This window comes from Manis pentadactyla, chromosome 14, assembly GCF_030020395.1.
Source record: "Manis pentadactyla isolate mManPen7 chromosome 14, mManPen7.hap1, whole genome shotgun sequence".
In the NCBI taxonomy this organism is placed as follows: domain Eukaryota; kingdom Metazoa; phylum Chordata; class Mammalia; order Pholidota; family Manidae; genus Manis; species Manis pentadactyla.
In genome coordinates, this window is record NC_080032.1 from 66,888,280 (window position 1) to 66,914,341 (window position 26,062).

The 26,062-nt window shown below is 44.9% G+C and overlaps 3 pseudogenes; 2 read left to right on the forward strand and 1 right to left on the reverse strand.

Annotated features, from left to right (window-relative positions):
* Positions 1-26,062, reverse strand: part of LOC130678863 (olfactory receptor 4C11-like) — an 88,254-nt pseudogene that overhangs the window by 54,693 nt on the left and 7,499 nt on the right.
* LOC118924824 (lysine-specific demethylase 4D-like) lies at positions 4,476-5,933 on the forward strand (annotated as a pseudogene).
* Positions 8,588-9,769, forward strand: LOC118923163 (nicotinamide phosphoribosyltransferase-like; annotated as a pseudogene).

The following is a 26,062-nucleotide window of genomic DNA, read 5'->3' on the forward strand; positions in this document are numbered from 1 at the left end:
TTTCAGGGGCTTAGTGGACCTACCTTAGATAAAGAAGGAAAGCAGAAGCTTAGGAGAAAGTCAGTATTAAGGAAAGCTATAACAGTAAGTAATATTAAGGAGAGAAAGTGCAGTACTAAAGAAAGCTATCAACATAAATAGGAAATTTAAAGGGAGAAAGAAAAAGAATCTAGAAGATAGTTGTTCCTTGTGTGTGTGTGGCAAGGAAAGGAAGTGGAACTAAGGAGGAAGAGGAAGAACCAGGAAGTTAAGGGCAGCATCAGGGAGGTCAGAGACCTTTTAGGAGCAAGAAGGTGTCTGTGAACCAAGGATGTGCAGAGATCAAGTGTAACCCCTGGAGCGGCATTTGGGAGGAAACAGCTTGATGTTTGTAGTCATCAGTTTCAGTGGAGAAGTGGGGGCAGAACCAGGTGAGAGAGGGGAGGAAATGCGTTTGTGCACGCAAACTATTTTCATGTATGTTTTCAACATGTTTGGTATTGAAATGAAGGTGAGAGGGAAGACAGCAGCTTAAATCAGGAAAGAGACTGATAACTGATGATTTAAGAGAGACAATGATGACTGTGACATTTAATTGACTGTGTCCTGGAATAAGGGGGAAGTGTTGATTTAAGGAATTTAACAGAAGAGATAGCCATGGAGAGAACAGAAAAAGTTCTAGAGATGGAGAGCACAAGCTGTTGAATTAAATATACATTTTTCTACATTTCATTTCCTACTTCACTGATTGGGGTTAATAATATGCCAACTTCATAAACTACCTGTGAGGTTTCAATGAGATATTATATAGAAAGTGCTTAATAAGGGGCCTGGTAAAGTGAAGTGCTAAGAAAAGGTAACTTGCTGTTCATATTATGTAAGGTATAATCTATAAGTGCTAAACAAGAACTACAAGAGGTGGAAGAAGAGATGGTGCTTTGTTGGGTCAGTAAGGGAAGATATGGGATCAAGTGGATGTACTTGAGAAATGATGGAATTTAAGGACAAAGATGGAAGGGAAATATGGGAGAAATAATGGTGGAAGAGGAGGGCAGTTTAAAGTTGAATAGCATAAAGTAAAAGGGAAAATTTGAAGACATCAGTAAGACAGTTAAAAGATCTCCTTGTGGAGTTGCCAATAAGGTACAGGGGCTGTTACTATTTCACTCTGTGGCAGGCAAGCTGATCTTTTGAAGTCTTATTGGGGAGACTGCAGGGCAAGGAAGATTAAATGCATAGACCTCCTCCTGGGAGCTCCTCCTCACCCCATTTCCTTCCCCATGGCTCTGTGCAGACCCCAGTACCAATGGTGTTTTGTGCCCTGACAATGGTGCTGTCTTTACTCTACTTTCCCTCTCATCCTGGCAGCTTTCCCAGGGAAATCTTTCCATTCCTAAGGCGGCCTTGAAATTTGTATTATCTTCAGACCCCACAAAACCTGGATCTGCTCTTGGTTTCTGACAAATTTTCAGAGAATTTGTCCAGAACAAGTACCTCACAAATTCCCAATAATTCTGTAAGGTGACTCCAAGTGGATTCAGAATCTCTAGGAAGTCTCCTCTGATTTCATACACCAACTTATGATAGGCGTAGGCATGATTCTCCTCTTAACAGGTGTGTCTTTTATTCCAAGGTCTCTCATTCCTTTGGGGCTGCTTTCTGGGGCAAAGGAAAGGCTTGCTCTCTGAGACCCTTGCCAGTGGCTTTTGTAAGACTATCAAACCAATCCTTGCTGCAGACCTGAGCTCTAGTCTCTGTAACTCTGGCTGTGGAAGGAAGCCATTTGTTTGAGCTTACAAGTTTTTGTTATTTTTAAAATATGATTTCAGATTTGTTGAGGGTTGGCAGTCCTTTCCCTTTTCTATTTTCTTATAAGAAATCTCAGAAAAAAATTCAGGCCAAACACCAATGTTTTCTGGGCTGATAACACTGAAAAGTATGCCATTACTAGAACAAGGAAGGGTAGTTCAATTGGAAGAGCTGGTTGGATAGCTGATTGGATCGTTTTGATTAGGGATGATGGGATTGGGGTGGGGCTGATTTGATTAGAATTTTGAAGAGACTTATAAATCCTGATCAGCAGTATGTTTCATTTGGAGATGTTTTCTTGAGAAAATAATCTTTTAATTTTATCCTAAAAAGCTACCAGAGGAGACCTCACTGAAAGATAATATTTAAGCTCAGCCTTGAAGGGGTAGGGGAGCTGCCTATGTGTAAAGAGCATCAGGTAGGAGGAGGAGTGCAGGCTCTTTTGAGACACAGCCAGGAAGAGGAGAAAGCCAGGGGAAGGGGTGATGGCAGCCCAGATCATGCGGGATGTTCAGAACATCTGGAGGATTTTAAGTAGGATGGAGTTAGCATGTCCAAAGTTTAAGGTAAAACAGAATATTTGTAGAGAGGAAAAACGAGGAAATTAGAAGGACCACTTGAGATCGTGCTGAGAGAGTTTGCTGATGTATCTGTTTTTCTACCTTAAACAAGAGAATGTTTCTCTTGTTTCACTGCTAAGGATACTTGCTATTTGTTTTTACATTGAAACACTATCTTACTGTAGACATTTTTCTGAATGGTTTTCAAGTAAAAAGTTTTCAAATCATGAATGAATGTTCAATTTTGTGAAATCCTTTATTGGTACCTATAAGATGATGTTATTTTTCATTTCGTTCATTAATATTCTGATTATGTCATTAGATCTTGTGATGTTGAATCATCCTTGATTCCTGATAGTCTATTGGTCACAATGTATTATTCTTTCAGCAAATTGCTTTATTGGTTAGATATTATATTTAGCAATCTTTCATTTATGCTTTATTTTCTGTTGTCCTTTTCCAGTTTTGCTGTAAGTATAGCCTCATCTGAGTAGCTTTACAACCTTTTCTATAGCATGAAAGATTTGTATAAGTTGTTTTCTTAAAAATTTGCTAGGTTCACCTATAAATGCTGTGTCTCAGGATTTTTTAGGGGTCATACATTGATCCAGATTCTTATTTGGGACATTTGAGCTTTCTTGTTTTTTCTTGGATCCATTTTGTGTATGTTTCCTCTCTAGAAAATTGTCTTCTTATCTGTTGAAAATGTTGCTGTCAGATGCTCATAAGATTCTCTTGAGATTTAGAAAAATTCTCTACCAAATTACTAGATCTGTGCACTGTTTAACTCCTAGTATTGTTTATTTCGACTTTCTATCCTTACCAGTTATGCTCACAGTTTGTTGCATTTCTTAGTCTCTTCAAATGGTACTTTTGGCCATCATCCTGTTTTGTATGTATTATTTTTCATTTATTTCATCTTTATTATTTATTTCTTTACTCCTTCCATTTCCTAGCTTCTTCAATCAAATGTTTAGTGCATTTATTTTCACTCTTCCTTTTCCTTTTAATACAATGAAACATGTCTCTTAGTCTTCAGTGCTTCTCACTCTAAACTGTTTTTAAATAAACACATGGAAGTTTGTGAAAATCATTAACAGCCGGATGAATTATCACAATTAGCTATTGTGATGGTTGTTAACCAGCATGTAGATTCCAAACAAAATATTGTTACTCCAGAGACCCCCTCATGCTCCCACTCACCTCTTTCTCAAAGGTAACCACTGCTCTGACTTCTAACAGATTACTTTACCTTCTTTTTTATATATACTTATATAAAAAGATGAAATTTTATGTAAAATTGGAATGATGGATTTGATATTCAAGTCGGGATAATTTTGCCCAGTATTATGTTTGCAAAATTATCCCTATATGTTCATGTAATTTGCAGTGCTTTATTGTATTCCATTATAGGACTGTACCACTACGTATTTGTCCATTCTACTGTTGATGGACATTTGGGTTGCCTCCAGTATTTGCTACTAGAAATAATATTGTTATGAGCATTACTGGAGCTGACTTTCCATGCACAGCTGTACAGATTACCTAGACATGTGGTAACAGTTGAATCACAGCACATGCATATGTCCAATTTTACACATGCATAAGTTCAATTTTAGTAGAAACTGTCCAAATCGTTTCCCAAAGAATGATTTCCATTCTCTCTATGAGGGTATGAGAATTCCCATTGTTCCACATCAACACCATGTCCTATATTGTCAATCTTATAAAATTTTAGCCTTTCTTTGAGTGTGGGATAATATCCCATGGTGGGATCCCATAGTATTTTACTTGTAGCTCCTGAATAACTTTCTCCAAACATTAATGTTCAACCTTTGTATTCTTTTTTCTAGGTTTTTTTTTTAAACACTGCCCTTAAGACACTACATTTGGATCACCATACACCCAGGACCCGGTGAGTCAGGAGGCCTCAGAGAACAAACCCCAGTGCCAGCTGAGGAACGTCACAGAGTTGCCCGTTCAGCCTCCTGTATCAGTTGAGAGCAAAGCTTCTGCCCAGAGGGCAGTCTCCTGGTGAATCAGCAAGCCCCAAAACATTACCATCTCATTTGCATCAAAGTCCACCGGTGGTTCCTGCTGACTCAAAGGCACTCAAACCAGTTTTGGAAAAATAGCATTTTCCACCATCCTCAACTATCCAGACCATACCTGAAGACTCTTGAGAGTTTGTTGTTCATTATAGAAGCTATGAAGTCTCAGGCAAACTGTACCCAGAACCCAAGTTGTGCAATTATGACCTTCTACCCCACTGAACAAGAGTTTAATGACTTTGATAAATATATTGCCTATATGGAATCTCAAGGTGCACACCGAGCAGGTGTGGGCAAGATAATCCCCCCAAGGGGTGGGAAGCCAGGAAGACTACGATGGCATCAGTGACATCCTAATCCCCACTCCCCTCCAGCAGGTGGTCTCGGGCAGGGCTGGTATGTTCACTCAATTCCACAAGAAGGCGATGACCGTCAGGAAATATGGCCACCTGGCCAACAGTGCTAAATATCAGGCACCACTGCACACGGATTCTGATGATTTGGAGCAAAAATACTGGCACACCCGGCTCTATGGTTCACAAATCTATGGCGCTCCGTGAATGGCTCCTTATTTGATGAAAACACTAAGCTGTGGAACCTCAGACACCTGGGAACCATTCAGGACCTGCTGGAGCAGGAGTGCGGGGTGGTCATCGAAGGCATCAACACACCCTACCTGTACTTCGGCATGTGGAAGACCACGTTCGCATGGCACATGGAGGACATGGACTTGTATAGCATCAACTATGTGCACTTCGGGGAGCCCAAAACGTGGTACGCGGTGCCCCCGCAGCATGGCTAACAACTGGAACGCCTGGCTGATAACCTCTTCCCGGCCAGCGCCCACAGCTGCGGGGCCTTCCTGTGGCACAAGGTGGCCCTCGTGTTGCCCACTGTCCTCAGGGACAACAGGATCTCCTTCAGTCGGGTCATGCAGGAGGCTGGTGAGTACAGTGACATTTCCCTATGGCTACCACGCTGGCTTCAACCACGGCTTCAACTGCACGGAGTCCATCAACTTCGCCACGCTGCGCTGAATCCATTATGGCAAAGCGGCCTCTCAGTGCAGCTGCGGGTAGGCCAGGGTCAGCTTTTCCATGGATGTCTTTGTGCGAACCCTACAGCCCGAGCGCTATGAGCTCTGAAAGTGCGGGCAGGTGGCCGCAGGGCAAGGGGGCTGCCACACCCTTTGGTTCCCTGCGTCGCAACAACGCTTGCAGGCCTCTGCTCCTCCCTCTACAGCTCAGGGCAAGGATGCTGCTTGTCAGTCCCCGGAGCGCAGCTCAGCCCTGCTGACAACCTCGGGCCCATCCAACCTGGGTCTCCACCCAACTGGCAGGCGTGGTCCTGGCCGTGGTCCTTGGGAGCAGGGACTCAGGAGCTGACTGACCAGGCCCTGGCCAAGAAGCACCTCTTGCTGAGCACAGCAAGCGCAGCTCAGGATCCCGATGCTCAGGCCCTGTCTTCGGACCGACCCTCACTGGACAACCCTGCACCGCCGAGCCCTGCGTCCCCGCATTCTGCTCAGGCTTCCGGGTGCTGCTGTGTCCCCGCACCCTAAGCCCAGGGTACATTTTGGTAGCCCACTACTCTAATGCACGGAGGCTCCCTAAGACTGGGCACATGTACACCTCAGAGCCTTCGCAACATGCAGTGTTGCCACGGGACCTGCTGAGTCCGCAGTATTTACGACATACAACTTATTCTTCCTCCCAGACACCATTACGTCTTTTCACACTGCTCATTTCTCTGTTGCCAACAAGGTTTCATCCACTGGATGCTTGTCTCTGCAAATGAGGCCCCATTGCCAAAGTCTGACCTGCACCTAAACCCCCATTCTCTCGGCCAGCTCTGGGTGCTGCTGCGATTTGGATGAATCCTGGACTTTGGTTCCCCTCTGATCTCTTCCCCTCCCTCTTTGCCCTCTCCTCCCCACTTTCTTAGAAGACTAGGCCCTTTTGACCAGTTTGGTCTGTAGAGGCTCAGAAAATAATTGTTTCTGAGTCATTGGTGCATTTAAAATGTATCACCAGTATTTTTTTGAAAAGTATATTAAAGGTTACAAAAATGTTAAAATCTGATTTTATTTCTAATGTCCATTCAACCAATTGAAGAATGAAGGTTATTCTTTTCTGCACTCTTAATAGTTATATCAAGACATTTCAAACAAAACTTATTTTAATGGGCTGGTTATATTGTGTGACATTGGTGAATGATTTGGGGGGATGATTAGGTCCTGGCTGGCTGGCTGGGGGTGAGATTTGGTTTGCCAGCCATATCTTAAGGATGACTTGGTGGTAACCACCTGGAAAACCGTGTACGTGGCTGGGCAGTGCAACCCAAGTTGCCAGGAGAGATGAGCAAGCACAGAAGAGCCATTGTTTTTGTGTCTCCACTTCCTTTTCAACACTATATATTTCACATGGTTAATTCATTGATTCGTCCCAATAAGCAAGTCCACTACTAAATGAACATGACAACACCAATTGGCAACATGTGCTGTGAAGAAGTAAAGGGGACGGGATGACAGAGCAGAACGGGCAGGGCTGGCCTTCTGTAGGTGGCCAGGGAAAGTGTCATGGAGCAGGAGACCTTCCTGAGACCCATTCGGCGAGTAGGAAGGTCCAGAGCTGACTCTCACTTAAAGGAAACAGCAAGTATAATAGACCTCATGTGGAACTTGAAGTTTTTGTTTCCTTGGGTATAGAAAGGAAGCTCATTTGTGTCTGGGGCAGAGGAAGAAGGAGGGAGGCAGGGTCTGAGGTATATAGGCGCTTGTGGTTCATGTGAAATATTTTAATTTTTTCAACTTGAAATGAAAAGGCATTGGAAATTTAGAACAGCACTTGACATGAAGTGATTTACACATTTAAACCATCTTCTTACTTCTGTGGACAAGGTGGGGGCAGGAGTAATAGAACATCTTAAGGAATATAAGCGAGAGTTACTTAGACTTAAGGATAAGTACTGAAATGCACTGAAGTGGCGAGCTCAGAATCAACTTTGGATATGAAAATTTCTCCTAGGAAATTATTTTTAGTGTGTTCGAGGCTAGAAAACATAACCCTCCCATTAATGCAAGCTTGATTTGAGAGCTAATCCCCAATTTTTTGATCAAGCATTTGTCATTTTAAATCTTGTGCTAAGAAAGAAAACAGAACCTCCCAAACTTTGCTCTGCCATTAACAGCCTAGATGGAATCACCTTGGCTTTTCAGAGGGTTCAAAGAGTTGCTGTGAGGCAAAAAGGGGCCAAGTGTGAAACACTCATCTGGGGGTTGCAGGCCACCAATTTTATCTGACCATTAGATGCAAAAACTTGGGATCCAGAAAGGCAATAAGGAGAAAGTGATGGGTCAACTATTTGCATCAGGTTGGTTTAAATTAGAAATATGAGTGTAGCTTCCCAGCAGACAGTGATCATCAGGCTGACAATGTTGTAATTTGCAGGAGAGGCAAGTGACCACACTTGCAAAAGGGCCATGGGAGGCTCAACAATAAAGTCTGGAGACTTAAATATCCTACTTTCAATAATGGATACAACAGCTAGACAAAAATATAAGGAAATAGAGACAGGAACAGAGGACGTGAACAACACAATAACCCAATTATATGGAATTGATATGTAGACACTGCATATGACAATAGCCAAATGCACATTTTCCTCCAGGGGAAGTGAAATTTCTTCAAGATAGATTACATGAAAGGCCACAAAACAAGCCTTAAAATTTAAAACAATGGAACTCATTCAACAATGAAATAGAAAAAAGAAAAACTGTGCATAAATCTTGGAGCTGAAGAACACTGGGGCTGCACTGAAGAATTCAACAGAGAGCTTCAACAACAAACTTGACCAAGAAGTAAACTAGAAGATAGTGAATTTGAAATTACCTGGTCATAAGAGCACAAAGAAAAAGGAATAAAAAAGTGTGAGGGCAGCCTACAAGACTTAGGTGAAATCAACAAAAGAAACAATATATGCACTATAGGAAACATAGAAGACAGGAAAGAGACAGGGATATAAAGTAAATTTAAAGCAATAGTAGCTAAGCCTCCCAAACGAGGAGAATTCAGAAATGGACATCCAGACACGAGGCCCAACTGACCCGGATAAGGTGAAGCCATAAAGGGCCACACTGACACACATGAAATTTCATTTTAAAGAGTCAAAGACAGTAAATGCTGTGAGCCACTGCCACTGTCTCCCGTGGCAGAGCTGCAGGGCCTGCCCTCCCCTGGCACCTCCCGTCCACTCCTCCCTCCTCTCCTGCTCTCACTCCTCTGGAGCCAGGACTGCAGCAAGGAGTGTGGTGACGCCCCTTTGTGTCCTTTGCTTCCACTCTGGGCGGCCCACGATGCTCAGCTCCCCCGGCTCCAGCCCGAGATGAATGCTAAGGCAAAGGCCCAGTTCAACATCCTCCTGGCTAACAACTACTACAGTGGTGCTCACCATAAACAATACCCATCCAGCACAAGCAACGTTTATTCCTACTGTGAATGCCGTGAAAAGAAGACAGAAAACTCCACCATGAGGAAGGTGTAATTCAAGGAAACAGTGTTTTATGGGCTGCAGTACATTCCTAATAAGTACTTTAAAGGCAACGTAGTGACCAAAGAGAAATTCTAGGATGCCAAGCAGGTGTGGAGAACATTTCCAAGATAATTAATGTCTTAAATGAAAAGGGATGCAACTACATTCTTGAGAAATATGATGGCCATATTACAATAGAAATAAAAGCTGTTCCCAAGGGCTCTGTTATTCCCCAAGGAAATGCTCTTTGTAGTGGAAAACACAGATCCAGAGTGTTACTGGCCTCCAAACTGGATTGAGAATATTCTTGTTCAGTCCTGGTATCCAGTCACAGGGGCCACACATTCCAGAGAGCAGAAGAAAATTTTGGCCTAATATTTGTTAGACACATCTGGTAACCTAGATGGTCTAGAATACAAGTTACATGGTTTTGGCTACAGAGGACTTTCTTCTCAAGAGGCTGTGGTCAGAGAAGAGCCTGCTCACTTGGTTAACCTCAAAGGCACAGACACAGTGGCAGGAAATGCTGTGATTAAAAAATACTTTGGAATGAAAGATCCTTTTTCAGGTTATTCTGTTCCAGCAACAGAACACGGTACCATAGCAGCTTGGGAGAAAGACCATGAGAAAGATATTTTGAACATTAGTAACACAGCTTTCATCAGTGCCTGTATCTATGTTCAGATACAGCTGAGACATTTTTTAATGCCTGTGAGAAAATATGGGGTAAAGATCTAAAGACATTTAATACTATCAACAAGTACAGTGGCACCCCTAATAATCAGACCTGATTCCGGAAATCCTCTTGACCTCTGTGTGGGTAAAATTTTATTTCCATAATATCTCACAAGCTTTACTGTATTTGCATATCCTCAGTGGTGGAGAGAAGTTCATCTCCATATCAAAGGATAATTACCTGGGCAACTAAGGGCTTATCTGAACCTGACTGTTTAGGGAGAGGTCCTTGCTTGCTTGCTTGCTTTTGCCAGAGCAGAAGAGAGAGATGGCCCGGGACTGCAGTTTGTAAGCAATAAATGGATTTTAAACTTTATTTCTCCCTACTGATTTCAGTTTTAGAGGTATTTTGTCCCAGGATTGCATCTCCCTGGACTTACATCTGGCGGTAATTAATGGCCACTGTATTATGCCCAAAGTTGCGGATCCCAGAAGACCACCAAGGAGCCAACACCGATGCAAAAGCAAAGAGCCTTTATTCGAGCTAGGTCGAGCTCAATCTCCTATCTGCACTGACTCACTGCGAGATGCCTGAGTTTCAAAAGCACAAAGTTTTTATAGGGGGTCTAGGGGCAGTTGGTGGGGTGATGGGTGCAACTTTGGCTGACTGGTTGATGAGTTGGCGGGCTTTTTGCTGACTGGTGAGGGGAGAATCCGGGTCCCAATTGGCTGGGGGAGAATACGGGTTTCAATCGGCTGTATCTTAGGTGGGGTGAGGTTAGGTAAGAGTCCGCAGGCATATTTTGTGGTTTACAGCAGCTTCAGATGGCTGAAGACATTTTAAAATGGCAGCACTTATGCTAAGGGATGGTCTAAAATGTAAATTAAATCCTGAGGAAAAACTAAGTCCCTGTCATTCTCCCCTCTCTCTGGATCCTAAGAAGGGACCCAATCATGGGTCTAATGAGGTTCTGCAGTTGTGAGGAGACAAAGGCTGATATTGTTGTCTTAGAACCATAAGCTGAACTGTATTAACTCTATCTTTAATAAAAGTTATCAGTCTATTGAGGATACATGGTCCAAAGGTAAGCAGGAGTAACAGGATTACTAGGGGGCCTATCAGGGTGGAGACCAAGGTTGTTAACCACGGGGAACGGTTATACAGAGACTCAAACCATCCTTGTTGTTGTTCCCGTTCTTTCTTGCGTTTGGCTAAACCTTCCTGGACCTTTGCCATAGACTCTTTGATAATTCCCGAGTGATCCGTAAAGAAACAGCATTCTTCCCCTAGAGCTGCACATAACCCTCCTTGTTGTAAGAAAACTAAGTCTAAACTTCTCCTATTTTGAAGAATAACTTCTGATAAAAAGGTTAAAGATTCCTGAAGGTGGGAGATGGAGGTTTCTATCCTTTTGATATCTAAGTCAATGGCTGCCCTTAATCTATTGTAATGGGAACTCTGCACAGCTAGAGAGGCTATCCCTGTTCCCGCTCCAGCTAGTCTAATTCCAAATATGGCTGCAAGTGTTAAAGTAGAGATGGGCTCCCTCTTAGTTCGCCTGAATTCGCCTGTATACTGTTGATATATTTCTTCTTCAGGGTGATATAAGATTCTAGGTAGGAGTTGAACTAACACACAAAAACCTTTGGTCTTTTTTAAGACCTGTCCATGAGTGCAGGGTGTGAGGCCTGTGGAACAGGCCCACCATCCTTCCTGAGGGGGTATGTGGTAATCTGGACTAGAAAGACTAATAGTCTGGTTACATAGAGACTGGTATTTAGAAGGTGGACTCCCCAAGCAAAGGCCTTGCCCAGAAACTGATTGCAAAGTTAATCCCCCAGTTTTTTGTTGCCATCTACACTTGGAGGGATCTGAAGAGGTAGTATAATTACCTAAAAAGGCTATTGCCTCATAATAAGGAGGCTGCATGCCATAACAAAGCCAGCAGGATTGAGTTAAATTGGGCTGAGTTGCATTCAGAAATCTGTAAGTTTCGAGCATAAGTTCCCAAAGTGGATGTGGTGGGGAGTCATAATTAGGGGGTTCCTGAGTAAAGGGGACTTGAGGAACCCTCATTAGGTTTGAGGTTGGAGGAGTCTTAAGAGTGGGTGGCAAGGGTGAGTCTAAAGGGGTTGGGCGTTTGAGTGGAGGTATGGGCGCGTTTTTTAGAATTGTGTTTGGTCCAATTGCAATAGACCGGTCTAGGATGTTAAGTTTGATTGTGAAAGTATTTCCTGGGTCTTTAGCTGACATCCGAGTTTTGTCATATAATCTAATACCCCATGTTTTTCCTTTAGTCCAGTCCACGGATTGTCTGCTCTCTGGAGTGAATTTGATGAGTAGAGGATTGCAGGGACGGTTACCATAGGCATAACAATTGCCAAATTGTCGTTTTCTCTGGATAGAGATTAGATCATGAGTTTTAGCAGGGGTCCAGGTTACTGAACCCGTTGACACGCAATCCCAGGATGGGCAATAAAATTGGGTGGGGTCTCCGCATTTTTTATCTCTATCATGACCTGGGCATACATAGAAGTGGTAAGCTCTTAACGTTATAGAGCTATGCTCGACATCAGAGAGTAGGGCTTTTAAATCTACGGTAAGGTCGGGGAACCATGTGTTAAGGGGGGCTATTTTTGAGGTTTGGGAAATAACATCGCCCGAAGAAATATCTATAATTTGCCAAGTTAGGTTAAGGGGTTGGTGGGGGTTAGACTTAGTATCAAGGGGGAAGCATAATATTATTAAAATTAACATGTGCGGCGCAATCTTAGCTTTAGGGGATTGTCTTTGTCTTGTTGGCTTTTCCATCCTGGAATGCAGTCCTCGAGTATGTTGAAGGGGTCAGCAGGCCAAACGTGGGTGTAGTGGACCCAAGGGGTGACTCCGTCGACCTTGAGTGCGGTGGGGGTTGTCAGGATCACGATGTAGGGTCCCTTCCAGCGTGGCTGAAGCGTCTCTTGTTGATGTCTCCGCACGTAGACCCAATCACTTGGGCGGTAGCGGTGTGGTTCTGGAGGGGGTCCGGTCTCATAAAGGGCCTTCAGCTTAGGCCAGACCTGCTCATGGGTCTGTTGCAACATTTGGAGGGAAAAAAGGAGTTGGTGATCATCAAATTCAGCAAGTACTTCAGGTTTGAGGGTGGGAATAATGGGTGGAGGAATGCCAAACATGATCTCAAAAGGAGTAAGTCCCATCTTATATGGGGAGTTGTGTACCCGATAAAGGGCAAAGGGAAGGAGAGTCACCCAGTCCCAGCCAGTCTCTAGGGCTAATTTAGTTAAGGTCTCTTTTAAAGTTCTGTTCATTCTTTCTACCTGTCCCAAACTTTGGGGCCTATATGCACAATGTAATTTCCAATCTGCCCCAAGAACCTGTGCTACTCCTTGTGTTACCTTGGAAGTAAATCCGGGTCCACTGTCTGAGCTTATCTTAGCAGGAAAATCATACCTTGGCAGGATGTCTTCTAGCAGTTTCTTGGCCACTGTCTGTGCTGTCTCACGCTTGGTGGGAAATGCCTCAGTCCAACCTGAAAAAGTGTCTACAAACACCAGCAAATACCTGGACCCGTATTTTCCGGGCCTTACCTCCATGAAGCCCACTTCCCAATAGGCGCCTGGTCTTTCTCCTCAAAGTCTGGCACCAGGGTTGGGCACATGTGCAGTTGCATTTGTCAGTTGGCAAGCCTTGCAGCTTGCTACAATCTGTTCAATTTTGGATTGAAAGTCCTTGATAGTGATGCGAGCATGTCGCACCAAGTCTTCCATTTTTTTCGTCCCCATGTGGGTAGCCCGATGCATTTTGGTCAGGACGCATCGTCCCAACTCCTCCAGTAGGATGATACTGCAGTCGGCGGCTCTCCACCACCCATGTAAGTAGTTAGTCATGGGCAGCCACTTGATCCATTTTGTCATCAGTGTAGGAGGGGGTGTCTGGCAGGTTGGGGGCACCCGGGTCTGGCAATGTGGTCACTAGGGCATGGTCCACAGAAAGGGCTGCCTGTTTGGCGCATTGGTCAGCCAATTTATTTCCTCTGGCAACCAGGGTATGAGATTTTTGATGGCCCAGGCAATGAATTATTGCCAGTGCTTTGGGTAGCCAAAGGGCCCATAGGAGGTCGAAAATTTCTTCCTTGTTTTTGATGGTTTTTCCCTCAGCAGTCAATAGCCCCCTCTCTCTATAGATGGCCCCACGTATGTGGGCAGTGGCAAATGCATACCTACTGTCTGTACAGACATTAAGGCATTTGTCTTTGGCCATAGTCAATGCTCTGGTTAGTGCGATCAGCTCTGCCTGCTGGGCTGAAGTCCCTGGATCCAGTGGCTCTGCCCAGACAGTTTCTGTCTCGGTTGTCACAGCCGCCCCTGCATACCTCACTCTGTCTTGCATGAAGCTGCTTCCATTGGTGTACCAGGTGGCATCTGCCTCTGCCAGTGGCTGATCTTGCAGGTCAGTTCTGACTCCATGAACGTGAGCTGGGATCTCCCCACAGTCATGGAATGGTGCCTCCCAGTCCGGGTTGGGGAGGAGGGTGGCTGGTTTCAGCAAAGCGGGTGTCTGGAACAGAATTCTGGCGGGGTTTAAGGGCAGTCCTTGGTTATGTGTTAATTGGGCATTACTTACCATCTGTCTGGTGGCTGTTTGAGCACACCCTCAATAGCGTGTGGGGTGGTGACATTTAATTCTTGTCCCGATGTTAATTTGTCTGCATCTTTGACCACAGTAGCTACCGCAGCAATGATTCACAGATGGGGGGCCACCCACGGCGACAGTGTCCAGCCACTTGGAGAAATAAGCTATGGGCCTTTTCCATGGGCCAATGTACTGTATTAGCACCTCTTTTGCCACTCCCTTACTTTCATCTACATATAGGTAGAAAGGTTTGGTTAAATCAGGGAGCCCCAGGGCAGGTGCACAGAGTAAGGCCTGCTTAAGACTATCGAATGAGTTTTCCATGGTCTCTGTGCATGTAAAGCCGCTTTTCTTTAGTGGCTTCATAAAGGGGGTCTAGCTATTTCTGCAAAACCCGGGATCCACAATCGGCAGTATCCTGCGGATCCCAGGAATTCACACATTTGGTGGACATTTTGTAAGCATGGTATTCTTAAGACAGTCTCTTTTCTTGCTTCCGTGAGTCCCCCTTTTAATTTACAGCCTAAATAGCTTACATCCGTCTTGCAGATTTGGGCCTTTTTGGCCGAGGCTCGGTAACCCAAGGCCCCCAGTGTAGAAAGCAGGTCCTTGGTGCCCCACAGGCATATCTCCTGGTCTTCAATGGCTACCAGGATATCATCTACGTACTGTGAAAGAGTTAATTCTGGGTGCTTAGATCGGAACTCACTTAGATCTTCATGTAGGACCTCATCGAAGATGGTGCGTGAGTTCTTGAATCCTTGGGGGAGTCTGGTCCAGGTGAGCTGGCTGCTAATTCCTTTTTCTGGGTCCATCCATCCAAAGGCGAAGATGTTCTGGCTCTTAGGTGCCAGGGGCAAGCTGAAGAAGGCATCTTTTAAATCTAAGACTGTATACCAGGTTCGGGTAGGGAGCAATGAGCTGAGGAGGGTGTACGGATTTGGGACCGTCGGGTGTACGTCTGTCACCCACTTGTTTACCTCATGCAAGTCTTGGACTGGTCGGTAGTCAGTTGAATTTGGTTTTCGGACTGGCAATAGGGGGGTATTCCATGCCGACTGGCAAGGTTTTAATATGCCCTACTCTAGCAGTCTTCTTATCTGAGGAGTGATTCCAATTTTTGCCTCGAGTGGCATCGGATATTGTCAGACCCTGACTGGATCCGCACCTGGTTTCAATTCTATGAATATTTCCAGCCTATGTTGAGCTAATCCCATTCCCCGTCTCAGCCCAGGCTTAGGGAAATAAATGTCTATAGCCAATATTCTAGGTCAGGCATAGGTGATAAGGGTGCCTGGTGCAGGCGGTACTCATCCTTGAGGCTTACAGTGAGCACCTGTATTTGATGTCCCTCTTTGTTTAGAATTTTTGTCCCTTCGAGGTGCAAGCTAATTTGTGCCCCCACCTTGGTGAGCAAATCTTGGCCTAATAAGGGGTAGGGGCATTCTGGGATGACCATGAACGAGTAGGATACCCGGCCCACGCCGAGGTCCACCGTTCTTCGGGTAGTCCATGAATATTGTTTCATCCCAGTAACTCCCTGTACCCACGAGGTTTTATATGCCAATTTTCCTTGGGGTTGTAATAGGACTGAGTGTTGAGCTCCGGTGTCCACAAGGAATTCTATAGGTTTCTATAGGTTGCCCCTCCACTTTTAGAGTTACCCTGGGCTCGGGGAGGGGTGCCGAACCCCGTCGCCTCTAGTTATCATTGTCCTCAGTGCCGATAGTAATGGGGGTCTTTTTGGGTCTCTTGTTAGGACAGTCTTTAATCCAGTGGCCTTCCTCTTTGCAGTATGCACACTGGTTCTTGTTTAACTTAAGGCGGTTCCCTCGGGTGGGGTCTTCCTTACCATGTCCAGTGGCCAGTTTCTTAAGGTGTCTCTGTCGTTCCTGAGGGCTATCCGCAGTCGTAGCCCGCAGCATCTTAGCCAAGGTTCAGGTTTGGCAGTCGTTTATTCTTGTCTGTTGTTCCTCTGGGCTCTCTCAATTGTTAAAAACTCTTTCTGCCACAACTACCAGGTCCTGTAAGCTCTTTTCTCCTAATACCTATACTCTCTGTAATTTTCTCTTTATGTCTGGAGCGGCTTTGGTTAATGAAGCCATGACTATAGCAGCTCTATTCTCTGGAGATTCAGGATCCATGGGGATGTACTGTCTGAAGGCCTCCATGATCCTCTATAGAAATGCCTCTGGGCTTTCATCCCTGCCTTGTTGAACATCATATACCTTAGCCAAATTAGTGGGCTTTCATGCAGCCGCCCTGAGACCTGCCAACAGAGTCTGGCAATAGACCTGGAGTCTCTCCTTACCTTCTGTTGAATTGTAGTCCCAGTTTGGATGAGAGAGAGGAAAAGCAGCATTTATGAGATCTGAGTTCTGGGTGGGCTGTCTGTTGTCACCCAAAACCGACTTTCGGGCTTCCACCTGGATCCTTTCTCTATCCTCAGTGGTAAAAAGAACTGTAACAGCTGTTGGCAATCATCCCAAGTGTGCTGATGGGTAAAAAGAACAGTGTCTAAAAGGTTAATAAGGGGCTCTCTTGTCCCCTCCTGGCATGAGCCAGGAGCTCTATTCTCTCACTTTATTTCTAAATAAAAGCCTGTACCTTGCTCTCCTAAAAAAAAATAATAATAAATAAAAGGTTAATAAGAAATGCAAATCAAAACTACAATGAGATCTCAATTCAAATGTTACAATGGCAAGTTCAAATTGAAGACAAAAAATAACTATTGGCTACGATGTAGAGAGAAGGAAACCCTCATACACTATTGTTAGGAATGTGAACTGGTGTTATCCACTATGGAAAACAGTACATGAGCTCCTCCAACAATTAAAAATAATATAATACCATATAATGCAGCAATTCTGCTTTAGGAATAAGGAAAATGAAAATACTTATCTAAAAAGACATATGTATCTCTATGTTCATTGCAGCATTATTTACAATAGTCAAGATACAGAAGCAGCCTAAATGTCCATACATGAATGGGTAAAGATGTGTCTCACACACACACACACACACACACGCGCGCGGCATATTACTCAGCCATAAGAAAGAAAATAAACCCTGCCATGTAGGCCATCAACAATCTAAGTCGCCTTTGGAGCACGTGCCATTGACAGGAGGTGCTGTGAACAGTACTTGCCGTCTGTGGTCTCTTCCCCGGTAAAACACAACTCCAAGTAATCACAAGAGAAACATCAGGTTAAATCCAACTGGAAAAAAATTCTACAAAATTGATGGTAAAGAACCATGAAAATGGAAAAGATCATCCAAAACAAAGAATGTCTCAGAGACTCTAGCAAAGAGTGTCCTAGGGAGACGAGATCACTAAATGTAATGAGGTATCCTGAGTGGGATCTTAGGGGAGAAAGGGCACAACTAGGGAAATCTGAGAAAAAGAATGGATGGTGGATGGTTACAAGGCAGCAACACTGTTTCCTTAATTGTAACAAGGAACTATAATGACGTGGGAGTGGAAGTGGTCTGAGCAACGGTGAAATCCTGCACTACCTTTGCAAATTTTCTGTAAACCTGGAACTGTCTTAAAAGAAAACTGTATTAACACTTTTCATATTTTAACACATAGTATTTCTAAACTACTAGAAATTACTATTAATTTTAATTGTCACCTAGTTCTACTGTTTTGTTTCTTAAAGATAGTGTTTATGACAGAGAAGTAAATAACCCAGGAAGATACATAATTTCCAAACAACTATGCTACAGTTTTCATTTTCAGTGAATAATGCATGTGCATATTTACTTATTATATATTATGTTAATTGAGAGGGTTTTTAAAGTTGTTTCACTGGTATGGCTGTGTGTGGGTCACTCTCAAAAAGTCATGTCATCATAAATGTATGTAGAGATTCAGACACTATCGTGTCTATTTCACCTCATGGTTGAACATTCAAAAGACTGCTGTAGAAAAAAATAATAAAATGCCTCACTGTGACTGGCTCACATGTATTCTAAGAATACTTGTATATTTCAGCAGTAATGGAACAGAATAAAAATCTCTAACTCAAATATTCAATTACAATTATGAGAACAGAAGGTATGACCATTAAGAGATTCAATGTTTTGTCTTGATATTTTCTGATCAGAAAATGTCTAAAAAGTATTCAAACATCATGTCCCAGGTGATTGTGAGCAAACAGTGACAAAATCAAAGAATTACAGGTGTCCAACTATACTCCAAGTGATGGTAGATGTTGCTATGTTGTGTGCCAGACATGATACTTAAGAGACCACACAGAATTATTCAAAGCTAAAATGCTGGTATGCTCCCCAATTTACTGCAACTTACATGTTGATAGAATTCCTTTAGCTAATGATGTAGGTAAAGATAAAAATTGATCTGTTCCTCTGTGCTTACAATACAAAAGGAATATATAATGCACCTAAGAAACCAGGTTAGATCCAAAATACAACTGAATATAAAAAGCTAATACTTTTCATACACTTCTAATTGCACAAGAGAAGTAGCCCAGCATGAGTATGTCAGAGGACAAGGTATGTTCATGTAACAATACTGCCATCACCACAGACGCTGTACTAACTGCACTGAAAGGAAAGAAAACATGGACAGGGTGTACCTGCAGTCATTATTAGTAAATAGTAAAAGGATAACGCTAACAGAAAAACACTCATGGTCACAGTTATTACACACGAGCAACTATGGAGTTTGCACTAAAAGTCAGAAGCCATTATTCCCCTCTACTGTGTATGTCATCACGCCCAATTTGTATCTTTTTCAGCTGATCATCTGAAGACACAAACTATGATAAGCTTAAAAACATTACACAACTGATTAAACAGGTTTTGTTAATTGAATCACCAGATGGGATATTTTCAGCTTTGTTCTCGAAAGTACTTTAAGTATACTTACAAACACCCAATGGTCATCAAGATCAAATGCATCAGCCATCGCCCAATGCAAAATATACACTGAACAGATACTAAAAGTGTACATGTAAGTATATGTGAATCAAGAGCACACATTTTAAAATTCCAATAGTATAAGTTGAAAATAATATGGAATCAAAAACCAAACAGGAAAATACACAATACCGACATCAGAAGCATCTCGGTGCACAGGGACAGCACCTTTTCAGGCAGTTATGACGGGATGATACTGCAAACCAAGTGGAGAGTGTTCAAGAGGCCCTCCAACAAAAATCCTGACTTTACGTAAAGACGCCTACCTTTAGAAGGCCTCCCTCCCAACCTTGCTTACAACTCAACTGAGGTAATTTTTATATTGGAGGGATGGAAAGCTTTTAACAGGACATAGGATTATACTTGGATTTAGAAATAAACATAAATTACGTAAGTGACAAATGAAAAACCTCCCACTAAACATCAATTCTTATACAAAGAGGATCATAACCAACAGCAGAGACTACAGATACCATCATGTTATTGCTTGAATGGAAACATATAAAATTCAACTAAATGCCATCAGATTTGCATTTTTAACAGGCAAAAAATGCATGTGCAATGAAGGTATCTCATTGTCAAAGCAGTCGTGATCTTGGTTCTTCACTATTCTGAAGGTTTACGTTCTCAGGCATTCCATTCTCAGTGGTTTCCAGCAGTACGCAATGGTTGGTATTTAAGAATAACCACTGGGTTTTGATCATCTCAATCTAACTGAGGATGCTATATTACACTCAAAAAAATTGGGTACCAACCTGGGTTCATCAGCTTTTAATAATACTAATCACACTGGAATTCAGGAAGAAATGTTCAATGAGCCAGTATTTTTCAGTATTTCATATTGTCACCACATTATTAGAAAGATAAACGTATTTTAAAGACATTACAGATCACTTATCTTCTTTGAAAGCCAGGAAAGTGAAATTATAATGAATTCTGCATTTCAGAAACTTAGAATATTTAAGCTTAAGATAATGTGTTTTACTACAACCCCTCTTGGTCCATAGTTTTTCAAACTCTTTCACATTATAGCAAATATCAACTATTAAAAATTAATCAAGCTGTGGACAGACTACTCAAATTTGCCTTTCCACTGGGGGTTCTCTATGTCCAGGCCAGGGACACCCACGCCCCCACCCTAAACATCCATAAGTCCCAAGATCACGTGTGTCTGCTACACAACTGTCCCTGTGTTTCCCTCCCTCTGAAGTTCTGCAGGGATTTCTCCCACAAAACCATCCTCAGTCCCTAATGCACACGACAGCACCCTGGGAGTCTGACCCACTGAGCCCCTTCTCTAGGGAACCTGCCAGAAAACAGAAAAACTTTCACCTGCTGTGAAAGTCTCCTTACCTGAAGACGTAGAGAGTCAGCCACGGGGGATGGCACAGAAGGGAAGGCTCTGGTCTGCCGCTGAAGGTCAAAGGCCTGGAGAAGCGGCGGCCCAGCCTCCTCCTCTGCATTCGGGGCACAAAGGGGGTGTGCTCACGGGACCCTGCCGCACGCTGTGCTGTCCCGGAGCCAAGGCCCTGCAGGCGCCTCCGCACTGGGTCCTTCTGAAATGAACAGAAAGCCCTGAAGGAAGGCGCCAAGCGCTCTACCCGCCTCACAAAGACTGGGTTTTTGCTCCCCGTCCTGGCCACGGGGGAAACCGCAGGACTCCAGACATCACTCTGGTTGTCCATGGGCGCCCCCTGCCGGCAGTCAAGGTCAGCGCAGGATTATAGGAGGAAAAAACAGAACCACCTCTTCTTCTAAAGCATCCTTTCTGCAACTAGCAAAACTTGCAGTCAACACACAAACTGTGACTTCTACAAACCCTCATCAATATCCAGGCAAGAAGTTTTTTAGAATCCAAAACAGTGTATGTAATGAAAATACTGATGCCTAAAAATGATGACAGTGCTGATCAAATGTTACTACTACGACTGCTACTAATGAAAACAACAAAATTAGCAACATGGGAGGTTAGAGTGCATACTCCCATATTCAGTCAGCACCTCTGCCCTGAGTGCTCAGCTGCACCAGGGCAGGAAGACCCAACAAGGCCCCTGCCTGCAGGAGCTCCCGGGGGAAGTCCCGGGGTGGGGGTGGGGGCGAGATGGACAAAAGACACAAAAACACCACCATGTGGATGAGAAGAGCAAGCGCTCTGTAGGGGAACAGCAGAGCACCACGTCCCGAGCTCCACTAGGTGGAGCTGAGCAGGCTAAGCTGAGGTGCCATTCTGATTTTAGCAGTGGGACAAGAAGCAGCCCTGCACAAATCCCGGTGTGGCAGGAGGCACAACCTGCAGACACGTGGAGACAGAGGCAGTTTTGCCAGAGTGGAGGTGACGAGGGGGCTGGCAGGGGGCAGGGGAGCAGGGGCGGGAGGGGAGGGCCGGGGCCAGGTGTGGGTACACAGCATGAGCGACAGACTGCTGCTGCTGTGGGAATTTTCCCCAAACTCAGTGGCTCAACCAACATTTACCCTTCCAGTTTCAATGGACCAGGAATCTGGCAGCTCTCAGCCGGGAGCTTCCGCCAGACTCTCGGGAGCTGGGGCTGCAGGCCAAACCCAGACAGGACCTGGTTCCCTCAGCGCCTGAGCTCACGCAGGGGTGTAAGCAGGGGTAAGTCTGGAAGGGGGGCCTGTGTTCTTGTGTCTGTTCGGCTCCCTCAATGCTTGGCCACGAGGGCCTCTGTATCACAGTTCTTAACTTGGAGGCTTGGTCCTATGAGAGGGAAGGACAGAGAACACGGGTCAGGGTGAGCAGGTAGGACAGCACTCACATTTTATGACCAGATCTTTCAAGTGGCGCGCGGTCACATGTATTTCAAGGCCCAAAGCTAGAACAAAAGTACATGCCAGCTCCAGTCCAGGGACAGAGCAGGCTCACGCCACAGCTCTCACCACTGCAGCTCACGTGCCAAAACAAGTAACCCACCAGCCCCACTTCAGAGCCAGAGCCCCTCCAAGTCACCTCTCCTGTGACACACGACGCTCAGAACAGGCACCTATACAACAGGCCCCTGAAGCAGCTCCAGACTCAGACCCAGAGCAGGCTCAGTACACAGCTTCCACGCAGGCTCCAGGGCCAGAACCCCTGCCCACAGCAGCTCAGCAGCAGCCCAGACCCCTGGGGCAGCAGGGGGTGCAGGCGCAGCACCAGGGCAGCCCCTTCCCGCCCTGTGCACGCAGCCTCCTCCTCTGTGTTCTCATAGGACAGACAGCACAGGCTTACTCCATTTCGTCTTACAATGTGCACCTCACATGACATTTAACTCTCGGATTCTGGTACACTGTCCCTTTGAGCGGCAGGAAGTACAGCCACAGTGTTGCCCCACCAACAGCATTAGCCAGTTCCAGAGCATTTTCATCAGGGGCAAATCCTGTCCTTATGAATCAGGAACTCCTTGCTCCCCCCACACTGTCCCTGGCAACCACCAATCGTCCTCCTGTCTCCACTGATTTCGCTCTTCTAGATTGTTCGGAAAAGTGGAATCATACAGTATGTGGCCTTTGGTGTCTGGCCATAAAAGCTATGGGGAGAGTAAGTTAAAAACTCTTCCATTTTTAATACAAATAACAGAGTTTACTTTAAGAAAGATTCCTGATGGACCAAAGAGGAATGACAGAAAATGAAGCCCCAATATTAAATTAAGATTTCATTAACCTGGAATAAGGACCGCTTTTCTATGTACCAAACGGGAGTCAGAAAACGAAAGGGAAATGTCTGGATTAGTGAAACACGTTTAAAGGCTTTTGTTTTCCTGCATATACAATGTTTAAATTTTCCTCATGTACGTATTAAAATTAAAATCAGAAATGTTTCCACTGATTTCTAATATGTTATGCTTACTAAGGCATATTGTTTTTTTACCTTTATAGCAGTTTATGTTAATTTAGGGAATTAATGATTTAAATAACAATAAAAGACTCTTTCTACCAAAATCTACCAGCAAATAACGAATGATACCGATCATTCCAGGCGTTTGCCTTTAAGTGCACTCATGCCTGATGAGTGTGCGCGATGGGGGTGAGGGAATGCGCTCTTCCACCCTGAGGCCCCACAGGTGGCACATGCAGTCAGTCTTGTTCCACTCGCTCCTTCCCCGGGGACACATCCATTTACCCAGCAGTCCCGCTGTCAACTCTTGAGCCATTTCCAATATTTCACTCATAATTACAGGGCGGGTACACCTGTGTCCATCCACCTCTGTACTTTTCACTCTGGTCGCTATGAGGGGAACACAAGGAACACAACTTATACACATTTTTTTAAGGTGTTGGCTCACCTTAAATAAGTTTCAAATACCTAGGGTGTCCACTAAGTCTCAACCTTGTTTGGGAAACAGGGCCCACAGCCACACTGCCGCTGAGACCCGAGGAGGGGACATGGCCACGCCAGGAGTGAGGCCATCAGGGCACTTGGCAGGACCTGTGGAGCAGGGAAGAACCTACCCAGGCCCCTCCTGCAGGACCTCTCAGAGGTACCCTGCTCCATGTCTTGGAAAACACCTCACCCAGGCCCCTTCCCATGACACAGCCCAGTCATGCCCTGGCCGTGGCCCAGGCCACCCCAGGCCCTTCTGCTCATACCTCAGCTTCTAGGCACAGCAGCCAGGTCCTGCCTCCAGGCCAGTGGAGGGTGCAGGCCAGCCCCCTACTTGCTCCCCAGCACCTGGCTTAGGCCCCCTTCTTTCAGGAAGGAACCTGGAAGGGCAGGTCAGTAATTATACATATGACCATGAATGTGTTCATCCAGGTGATGGCTCTGAGCTGCAAAGACAAGGACCCCTTGAGCTTGAGGGAGCAAAGAGCCCTTAACAAAGCACATCACGTGCTCATGGAACCTGCGGGATGAACAGAGCATCAGCCAGAGGCTTGGCACGGGGCACAGCCCCTAAAGAGTCTGCAGCTCTTCCAGCAGTGACCCCTCTGCTGCACTTGTCAGCAGGAAACGCAAAGATAAAAAGATAAAAGATAAAAAAGGAACTTATGATGGAGAGAACAAAGTTGCAAGCAGTGTCTACAAAGAGTAATTGTCAACTAGCCTCTGAGAATAGCCTGCCAAGTGTTTCTATGCAATTTCAGATGGGTTTTGCTTGAAACGTGGTTTGGACTACTCTGAGCCGAGAAGTTAATTAAGGCAATAAACCCAGACAGGGAAGCAAATAACCACAAATGGTGCGTCTCCTACACATCAGGCCAAGGAACAGGGGCTTTATTTACTACATCATTTCATCTCAACATGATTAATTTGACCTTACTCACCACCTCTGTACGTAAGTAAAAAATTACTTCAGAATCACTAAAAAGAAATGCAAAGATGTCACTATTCCTAGAATTCCAGCCACCATCACCCAACTCTTTTTTGTTCAGCACCTTTTTCATATGAATAGAAGCAGCTCTAAAAGCTACTATGTTATTTCAAATAGAGCCACTCACATCCAAATGCCGAAATGCACTGGAACTTCACCTCCACCTTTATAGCAGAGAGGGGAGCAGTTTCCCAGCAACCTAGCTGGCCTGCCACCTCAGCAACCCCAGAGACCACTGGCTCACTCCAGCAACAGATGTCCCTTGCCTGTGACTACACATGCTCTCTGGAGACCCAGCAGGGCCACCAAGGCAACATGAGGGCACAGACACAAACTGGGCCTGCACCTGCATCGGCTCAGGCAGACCAGCCAGAGTGCACCCTGTGGGGCCTCGGAACCCCCTGCACCATAGGCAGCCACCCCAGGAGAGCAGCCACAGGGCGGAGCACCCAGAGGGCCCCAGCCCGCCATCCAAACCCACCAGGCACATGCAGTCTACCCGGGAGACACTTCCTCCCAAGGCCACTCCTTCAAGACTAGGAGAGGCAGCTAATTCACAGAAACTGAGGAAATCAAGAAGGGGAGGAGACAGTGGAACATGTTCCTAATGACAGAACAAGACAAAGCAGGAGAAAAAGCCTAGAGGAAATGGAGTTAAGCCATCTATCTGATGCAGAGTCCAAGGTGATGGTGACAAAGATACTCAGGAAACCTGAAGGGAGAGTGGACGAGCTTGGTGAGAACTTCAACAAAGAGAGAGGAAATAGGAAAAACAACCAATCAAAGCTGAAAAGGAAAGTAACTGAGAAGGAAACTACATTGGAGGGAATCAGTGGCAGATCAGAGGGGCCAGAGTGGTGCAGCAGCCGGAGGACAGGGTGGAGGGGAGCACGCACGCTGGCCGCAGACAGGAAAGGAGATCTCATGGCACGAGGACAGCCTCAGTGACCTCGACCAGAACATCAAGCCCACCGACATCCACATGACAGGAGTCCTGGAAGGAGAAGAGACAGAAACTCATTCATAGAAAGAATAGCTGAAAACCTCCGGACCTGGGAAAGGAAAAACATGTGTAGGCCCAGCAATCACAGACAAGAGACAACCCCCAAACAAGAGAAACTCAAGGAGGCCACAGCAAGACCCTGAGAATGAAAATGTGTGAAAGTTTCAAGATAGAGTCATAAAGGCAGCAAGAGAAAAGATGCTGGTGACCCGTGAGGGGAACCCCACCATGCTCTCCCATGGGAGCTCCAGTCAAGGACCCTCTAGCCAGGAAGGTCACCCAGACCTGAAGAAGAGATCAAGAGTCTCCCAGAAAAACAAAGTTGAACAAGTTCACCACCACTGAAATGAAACTTTAAATAAAGTTAAATGGACTCGTTTAAACACAAAAGGAAAAGCGGTGTTGTAGAAGAACACTATCACAGGATACTAATTTCACTCTCCAGACCAATCATAGTGCAAAGGTAGTAAAACAGTAACTGGAAAGATAGGATGAAAGTAAAAAGACAAAACTAGTAAGATTCAATTTATTTAAAACATTTGTTAAGGGAATCATCATGAATACATGCTATC